Source organism: Protobothrops mucrosquamatus, unplaced genomic scaffold, assembly GCF_001527695.2.
Source record: "Protobothrops mucrosquamatus isolate PMUCROS unplaced genomic scaffold, P.Mucros_1.0 scaffold1273, whole genome shotgun sequence".
NCBI classification, from domain to species: Eukaryota; Metazoa; Chordata; class Lepidosauria; order Squamata; family Viperidae; genus Protobothrops; species Protobothrops mucrosquamatus.
Window position 1 is genome coordinate 395,208 of NW_015387479.1, and position 9,055 is coordinate 404,262.

Below are 9,055 nucleotides of genomic sequence, written 5' to 3' on the forward strand. Positions count from 1 at the left end.
ATATTTTAAATATATATCTTTTACCAGACTAATTTGTTCATGAGAACAAAGTACAATATTGAACTTCACTGAGCTGTTCTTCAGGCAAAAAATGTTCATGCTCGTTTTGTTTTTTTTAAGATGCACACCATGACAAGTGGAACGTCTTAATTAGCACATCAAAGACTCTGTTATAGTTGACTCTGTACAAACACGTCTGTTTACATGCACACCTCTCTTTTCCCCAGTGGAAAACAGCTGCAGCCCACCAGTTCAGTCTAGCAAAAGGGACCTTTTGAATTTTGCAATATCATTGACGAGAGTTCAAGGTTTGTTTGTTTCTTAATTGATGGTAGCTATTGATTTGAATTTGCATCCACGGGTGCCCAGTCAGCATGTTTTCAGTGCTGAAGGTGGACGAAGGTTATCAGAAAACTTTAAAAGCTTGCAATACATTTAGAGAAACACAGCCATTCTACAGGATTAGGAAAGGGAGCCATGATAGAGAATTATGTTGCAGGAACTTCTCCAGAAGTTTGAAGGCTGTAGATTTAACATTCATTGGAGCAGAACATAAAATAGCAGTGCTTTTTATACAAGAAAAAATATATGAAAATTTGTCTTTTTTTAAAAAAAATGAAAATGTTGGAAACTAGAATTCATAACAAAAGTAAAACAGAGCAGAACTCCAGCAGTCTCAAAATTATTCTAATTTACAATGAAAATCCAATGGCGTTCACTAATTCTGAATTTTGTTTTTGTTCCTCTGTTAAAAAAAAAAGTATTTTGCTAGTCTGACTTTGGGGGTCAAAGAGTTCCTAATTAATTGCTACCTTCTAATGAAGGGCAATTGACATTTATCTGAAATGAATACTTTAAAAAGATGAAGCTCCGATAAAGATAATTAGACTGGGTCTGTACTTAGCTTGGAGAGGGCTTTTGTAAATCAGAAAGACATTTCAGTCATCCATCAACATGACCAGGTTGACACTGTTTTATAGTTTGGTTGTGTAGCTATGTGGGACTCTGTTGAAATAAGTTGAAATATGTTGAAACTGATCCCATTGCTAGTTCCTACTTTATACACTTTTCACCCCAAAAACACATCATAGTTTTTTGCCATACTGTGCATAAAGGTTTTTGCAGAGCAAGATCAAAAAATTCAAGACAGCATCCACAATCAGGTGATTGAAGTCCTATCCTTATTTATTTATTTTTTTGTTTGTTTGTTTATGAGAATTTATATAGCCACCTACTCGCTCACAGTGACTCTAAGTGGTTTAAAGACAATAAAAACACAATGTAATAAAATAATAACCCCCACCCCCCCCTCGGCGACAACACTCACTCAAATCAGCCATTTAATGGATTCCATCCCACTCTGGGTTCCCCAGGACCCGCTGGCAAAACCTCATCTTCAGGGCCTTCCGAAAAAGTATCAGAGTGGGGGACAGTCTAATTTCTGAAGGAATAATGTTCTAAAGGAAGGGAGCCACCATGGAGAAGGCCCTTCTTCTGGGTCCTGTCAGATGTACCTCCTTAGGGGACAGGACCTGCAACATTCCTTGCCTCCCTGCTCTGGTGGATGTGACCGACTAAAGATGGTCCCTCAGATAACCTGGTCTCAAGCCAAGAGAGATGGAGATCACACCACATGTAAAACAGGGTAAGGCTTTGACTGCATTGTTGTGGTAGCCAACCTGAGTTTTTAACACATACACACACACCCTTTGGAGACCCCTGGCTATGCAGGTTCTAAAACAAATGAATTCCTTTCACTCAGAGACATCTAAGAAGGATAAAAATACAAGATGACCAATGTGACCACATGTTGACACATGGGATATTCATCAAAATGGATAAAGTTCTGTTCGTATCTTGATCTTTTTTATCCCATTGTCAACCTCCAGAGCACATACTAACACTGAATAAGCCCAACGTTTTAATTACACACCCAAGGACATATCTAAAATGAAACTTATTGATATTTATTTTATCTTATTAGATTTCTATCCCACCTTTATTACTATATAAATAATTCAATATGGCAAACATTCCTAATATTCCTTCCTCCTTCATTTTTTCCCATAAAACTAACGCTGAGAGAGAGTGACTGGACCAAAATCACTCAGCCAGGTTTCATGCTATGGCAGGACTATAACTCTCAGTCTCCTGGTGATTAGCCTGGCTAAAGCGGGACTAAAACTCACAGGCTCCTGGTTTTTAGGCCAGCACCTTAACTGCTACACCAAACTGTGCTCTTAGGGGTTTTTATCTCCAGTTGAGACTTCTTAAGTAAAAGATTCTGCCTTTGCCCTCCTGCACTTTATTAAACCCCAATTAATTAATCAATGCCATCCTTTGCTTTAAATGTATTTATATCAACAACTGAACTACCCCTACCCCATTCTATGAATTTGTATTTTGTACAGAACTTCACAACCTTGATTTGATCCTCTGGGCATTTCTCTGTTATAAATATTTAGCAGGAACAGTTACATACTTGTTTATGCATGCAGCCATGCTTGCAGAATTTTGTTGACAGAGCAGAGGCAGTAATTCCAATTTTTTATTTACCATAATAAGGGGGGAATTCATTCCTTCTTAATTAGAGCCCTGCTGTTCTCATTCATTCTTTACTGCATACAAGCAGTGTTCTCGAAAGGGAAACAATGGGATGAGAAAGGTGGGGGGGAAAGGAGAAGTTTCCAAATTTGTTCTGAAGGATCCGGGTGATTAGAAAAGAGTTAGTTAGCAAACTGGTTTGTGCAACAGCCTAGATCAGCAACAAATGCATGTATTGCACTGCAAGTATAAGTGCCCAGATTCAGTCCCCAGATTCTCCATCAAAAGGGTCTTGGGATGTTTGTGACAGATGGTAGAGAGCTGCTATTAATTGGCATATTGCTATTAATTGGAATACAGTATTGGAGTAGATGAGCCAAGTATTCTGTTTACTTAGGAAAATTGCAAATGAATGTGCAAAATCAGGACTGAAGTTGCATTCCTAGAGTATTCTAGTACAGGGTTTTTCAACCTTTTCACCCATTGTACCACTTTTAGGATATGGCATATCCGAGTACCACCAGTCGCCTAGCAAGGTGTCAAAAACTTGATGACCCCCAAAAAATGAAAAAAGTGATAAAGTACAGGTAGTTCTCGACTTACAACAGTTCGCTTAGTGAGTGTTCGAAGTTACAATGGCACTGAAAAAAGTGCCCCCCAAGCCACAGCCGAGCAAGACACCTGCCCGCCCACCCGGTGGCGCTCTTCCTCCTGTCTGAGGTTTTCATTGTTGTGAGCATTTCTGTTGAGGATTGGCAGCGGGGGTGGGGTGGGGGGTGTTTGGTTTTTATTCCCCTCGTCTGCTGGGTGGTTGCAGCAGGTTTTGGTCACTTCACATGACCCTGGGACACTGTGACCGTCATAAATATGAATCGGTTGCCAAGCATCTGAATGTAAATCACAAGACCCTGGAGATGCTGCAACATTCCAGCTGATCGGCGCTTCTTCTGGGCTCAGCAGAAGCGCCAGGATCGGTGCTGCTTTCCAGCTGATTGGTGCTTCTTCAGGGCTCAGCAGAAGCACCAGGATCAGTGCCGAGCTCCAGCTGGAGCCTGGCGCTGATCCTGGCATTTCCACTGAGCCCTGACAGCCCTGCAGCTCCAGCCATCTCTCGCTCAGGCTTGTGCGGTGCTGCCACCGGTTCAGCTCATTCCCCTCCCCTGCTACCACTTTTCTAGGATGGTCGCGTACCACCTGCCAGGTGCCAATGTACCACAGGTGGTACCTGTACCACTGGTTGAAAAGCCCTGTTCTAGTATTCCAAGAAGAACTGTTGCAGGATTTGTGTATGGCTAGAGAAAAGAAAGACCAGGGGGGACATGATAGCAGTGTTAAAATAAGAAGGGGTCAACTTATTTTCCAAAGCACCAGAGGGCAGGACAAGAAATAATGGATAGAAATTCATCAAGGAGAGAAGCAACTTGGAATTAAGGAGAAACTTCCTTGCAGACAGAACAATTAACCAGTGGAACAACTTGCCTTCAGAAGTTGTGGATGCTTCGTTACTGGAGGTTCTTAAGAAGAGACTGGATAGCCACTTGTCTGAAATAGTATAGGGTCACCTGCTTAAGCAGGGGGTTGAACTAGAAGACCTCCAAGGTCTCTTCCAGCTCTATTTTGAATTATTTGTGCAGATGTACGTGTTTCTGTGTTTGGAATGCAATTCTTCATATATTGAACATGGCAGAGACATTGTGCATCTATCCTATGCAGAGAGGATTTATGTCACTAGTCCCATTCTGGTTCAATTCTATAGATGGAAAGGTAAATTGCCAACATGTATTTAATCTCAAGTCAGCAAAACGTCTTCATAAAGGCTCATGCAAAGGTCACATTTTTTCTCTAAGGAACTCTTTCCATTTGCTGCATTCTAATAGTCAGATTGCTACTTAAACTCTCTTCCATTAGAGTAGCCCAGCTTTAAAAGTGTTTTAAGTTAGCTGGATTCTGTCCAGCTTTTCTCCCAAGACAACAAAAAGATGTGCTGCAGGAGAAAATTGGGAGTAAAACCGATGCAGATATAAAAATAAGAAGGATGGATTTTCCATAAAAAGCAGCCCATAAAAATTAATTAGAGATGGAAATTTAGGCTGTAGATCCTGTGCATCACTGGTGATGCTAAATTAGCAGGGCATTTTACTATAACACTGTTTTCTAATGTTCTCTTTTTATTTCAGTTCATTGCCTGGTTCCACCCACTCCGCAAGTTTTAATGGTGTCATATTGGTCTGTTGTTTCTTTATCTTCCTTTTTATTGGTGTTACTTCCCAAGATCTCAGAATAGAAATAAAGTAAATGGATGAAATATGCAGTACTCTTGACTAATCATAGGAGGGTTTTTTTTTACAGTACAGTGCTATCCAGTGCCTTCCTTAATTTTCATCACAGGTAGTCCTCAACTTACAACTGTTCATTTAGTGACTGTTGAAAGTTGCAATGGCATTGAAAAAATGTCTTATGACCAGTTTTCACACTTAGGACCCGTCAACATCCAGCTTGAGGATCAAAAAAAAAACCTAGGTTCATTCCATTTCCGAAAATCTTAATGTTTATTGAATACATGGCATGGTAATGTAGAAGCAAAACTAACTCTGAGGTTCCCAGACACCAGATCATAGAATTCAACAATAATTTATCCGGCCCAACCCCCACTCTCTCACGTAGTCCATGTAAACAATTTCACTTTGTTATGGGAACTGTCTGCTTCTTCTCCACACCTGCTGCAGTATCCTTGGAAAGGTTTCAGGCTCTCACGATGTTCAGCGGAATTGTAGAGGTTTTGTTTCTTCATCTTAACCAATTCTAAGGAAACACCTCCCCCGATAACTCTAATGACAAGTTGAAAAGAAGAGGCACATAGCTGCCAAAGTTTCATTCTTGACACGACCGTTGTCACGTGATCAAAATTCAAGCGTTTGGTAACTGGCACACATTTGCAATCGTTGCAGCATCTTGGGATCACCATTTGTGGCCTTCCCAGCTGGTTTCGGACAAGCAAGGTCAATGGAGGAAATCAGATTTGCTTAACAACCACAGTGATTTGCTTAACAATTGTGGGGGGGGGAAAGGGTCATAAAATGGTGTACAACTCATTTAACAATTGTTCAGCTTAGCAATGGAAATTTTGGGGTCAATTGGGGCAGCCATTTGTCCGAAATGGTGTAGGGTTTCCTGTCTGAGCAGGGGGTTGACTCAATGACCTCCAAGGTCCCTTCCAACTTTATTATTATTATTATTATTATTATTATTATTATTATTATTATTATTATTATTATTATTATTATTATTATTATTATTATTATTATTATCTAAGGACTACCTGTACAGTAGTCCTCAACTTACAACAGTTCATTTAGTGACTGTTCAAAGTTACAACAGCACTGAAAAAAGTGATCTATGACCATTTTTCACATGTATGCCCCTTGCAGCATCCCCGTGGTCACGTGATCAAAATTCAGATGCTTGGCAAGTGATTCATATTTATGACAGTCGCAGTGTCCCGGGATCATGTGATCTTCTTTTGCAACCTTCTGACCAGCAAAATCAATGGGGAAGCCAGATTCACTTAATAACCGTGTTAGTAACTTAACAACTGCAGTAATTCACTTAACAACTGTGGCAAGAAAGGTCGTATAACGGAGCAAGGCTCACTTAACAAATGTCTCAGTTAACAACAGAAATTTGGGGCTCAGTTGTGGTGGTAAGTCGAGGAGTACGTTTATTTCATTTTGAGTGGAAGAAGAAATACAAAAGGAAGCATACCACAAAAAGAGAGAGAGGGAGGTAATATTTAATATTTTTGGATTGTCCTGGATAAAAACCTCCCCATATGCCACCAAACATACGAATGAGCTGTCAGAGCATCAGAGAACTGTAATTTCAACTCAATATTGATTTGTTTTAGAAATTTCTAATTCCACGCCTTCACCCTGAAAGATGGAAAGCAGGATGGGCAGTCTACACAAAACATCAATTCATATCACAGTAAAAGTGAGGCATTCATCAAACATTATAGGTAATAAAACTGAGAGATGATCAGAAGAAAACTATTCAACCAATGAAACCTTGAGAAATCAATAAACTGTTTGAAGAAATAAGCATTTCTTTCACTAAGGGGGCAAACCATGCTGTGTCTGCACCCCTCATGCCTTCCTTGAAAGGACATTTTAATTTCAGCCTGGAGGGGGTGTGACCTGGGAATTTCTTCTTCTTGGTTGTGGATGCTTATGGTGTCAACTCTACAACAAACCTGGCTGCAGCCATCTTGGTTGTTGCTTGAATTGGAATTGGATTTGGATGGCCACCTGCTCAACAAAGTACCTTCCCTAATGAAGAGGGCAATTTTGTTTCATGAAGATGATCACTAGTGATCTGGAATGAGAAGAAGAGGTCCTCCAAGAATTTCAATTGAAAGTCTTCTCCAGCTTTGAACTGGGCACAGAAATCTACATGGCTGGATAAAATTAAGGCCTGTCCAATCAACTCCCTCTTGCCCATCATGTGGTCAGCTAAATGAGGCTCACAATAAAGTATACTCGTGTAGTGGTGAAAGTATTGGACTAGTACTGGGAAGAGTCACGTTCATGTACACCTTCAAACATGGAAAGTCATGGGGTGACTTTGGGACAGTCTCTGAGCAACCTGACAGGCAACTAAACAGGCAGCTCCAAGATTTCGCCTACACTCAACCAGATCTTCCCCACCACAGTTCAAGGAGAGCCACTTGTTTTCTCCACAACAAGTGATGCTCCATCAATCCAAACACTTTTCAATTTGTCCTGCATTGAAACACCAAGGACAACACCTCTCACCAGGCTTGTTAAGGAAATGCAAGACTTCCAACTTTATTATTATTATTATTATTAGTATTAAAATTAAAGGGACTTATTGAAGTAGTCACGAAGTCTGCAAATGTGTGTGTGTGTGATGTGTGTAGAGGGTGTGTGTGTTTATAACATTGCTAAGTCTCTGGATTGCAAATAGATAGAAATATGGTAAATAAATAAATGCATAAACATGCACAATGTATATGGGGGTTATATATGTATGCAACAAATATGAATATCTGTTCCCAATTGTTTGTTTCTATCAGGCCAACCAAAACTAAAACCAACTGTTTTATTCATGCTATTACTGTAATAGTATGTGAAAAAGATCTTGAAATATGGGGCAAAAAAAGTGCTGCGTATGGAACAGATAAGAGAGGTCACAGTCCACAGCTGCATAATGGGTGGAGAAAGAGGCTCGGAAGGGACCCGCCCTCTGGGTTCTCAGATTGTTGTAAATGAGACGGTGCCAGATTTGTATTTTCAGACCTGCAAGATTCTGTTAATGCAGGCTTATAATAAAGTAGAATTAGTTCATCTGATTGGGTTTCCTGTCTGATCTACCTAATCTACCCATTATGATAGTTTTATGGTTTAAATGAGTTTAAATTGTAAAACTGTGGATACTACCTCACTCTTTCATCAAAGTTGACCAAATGACCCAGCTACTGACCCAACAGATCAAACTATGCTCAATTAATTGCAAAGAATGAAATCTGGAAATGCAGTGGACTTGGTTCTGGTTAAGCTCTCAAGACACCTACCTACATTTATACAGAATTTGTTGGAAGCACTTGTCTTATAGGACATTATGGGGGGAACGTTGCTCCTGAACACACTTTTTTCATTATTGTAAATTTAGTCCAGAGACAATGGCAAACATAGGTTTAAGTTCTCCTTGAAGTACACATGAAGGAGAAGTCAATTTTCAGTCCAGCATTGCTATTTATTTCGCTGTTACATACATAGTTATTTACCCACTATGCCCGCCACAGAGGCGAAGGGACAAGACAGGATGGGATGGGATGGGATGGGAGGAGAGGAGAGGAGAGGAAAGGGGTGGAGTATATTTTTACACTTTTTTTAGGGGTAGATGTTGTTACATGGGGGCCAAGAATGTAGTGTGGATCTTCCACTGAACAAACATCTTTTTTATTTCCCAGCCTCTTTGGTCTCTAGTTGTGGTTAGTCAAGAATAACGTAAAGAGATAAGAAAATATCTAATAGAAAATAATATCAGCAGTAACTCAAGAGAACGTTATGATACCCTTCACTGTCTCCCTGCTATCTTTTTGAAAACAACTTTGCTTTAAGCCATTTGCTTTACAACTGTGTTGAGTGGACGATCTACAGATCCCGGTTCATCATTCTATTTTGTTTGTCCAAAAAGAGGCATATTGATATAATGGTATCAGAGTATGCACTGAATTCAACTGTATTTCCCATATCTTACAGAGTTGCAGCATGGGATGTTGGAAGCAAACAAAGCTCAGAAATGAGAAAAGATCACCATTCTGAAATACACGATGCAGTGGAAAACATGGTTAAAGTACCGTATTTATCGGCGTATAACACGCACAGGCGTATAACACGCACCTTCATTTTAAGAGGGAAATTTCAGGAAAAAAAATTAAATTTCAAATAAAGAACTTGAAGCAAAATAAGGGTAGCTCAGAACTTTTTTT